Source organism: Eimeria mitis, genomic scaffold (assembly GCF_000499745.2).
Source record: "Eimeria mitis Houghton genomic scaffold, Emh_scaff114, whole genome shotgun sequence".
Taxonomy (NCBI): Eukaryota; Apicomplexa; class Conoidasida; order Eucoccidiorida; family Eimeriidae; genus Eimeria; species Eimeria mitis.
In genome coordinates this window covers 8,209-8,561 of record NW_013567815.1, presented here as the reverse complement: position 1 = coordinate 8,561, position 353 = coordinate 8,209, and the positions used below count along the sequence as shown (strand labels likewise).

The 353-nt window shown below is 28.6% G+C and overlaps 1 protein-coding gene across 1 annotated transcript in view; it reads right to left on the bottom strand.

Moving 5' to 3' along the window:
• The window catches only part of EMH_0084240 (zinc carboxypeptidase, putative), a gene marked incomplete at both ends in the record, with an annotated part of 8,840 nt that overhangs the window by 1,530 nt on the left and 6,957 nt on the right, over window positions 1–353 (bottom strand). The window lies entirely within an intron of this gene.

The following is a 353-nucleotide window of genomic DNA, read 5'->3' as shown; positions in this document are numbered from 1 at the left end:
CGTCAAGACAGAGAGGATGCGTTGCTGGTGTCTCCGCGTAGAGCTGCGTATACACCCCAAATATATAAAACTAAATTAAATTAAAATAAAAAAAGAGACAGAAAAAAAAGAAAAATAAAAAGGAGACAGGAGAGAGTAAAAAAGAATAGACAAAAGAGAACAGGAGACAAAAAGGGAGACAAAAGGAGACAAAAACAGTAAAATATAAAAAAATGAAACAGGAGACAAAAGAAAAAAGGAGACAAAAAACCTAAAAAAAAAAATAAAAAGGAGACAAAAAGTAAAAAAAAAATAAAAATAAAAAAGGAGACAAAAGAAAAAGGAGACAGAACAGATTAAAAAAAGAAAAAAAA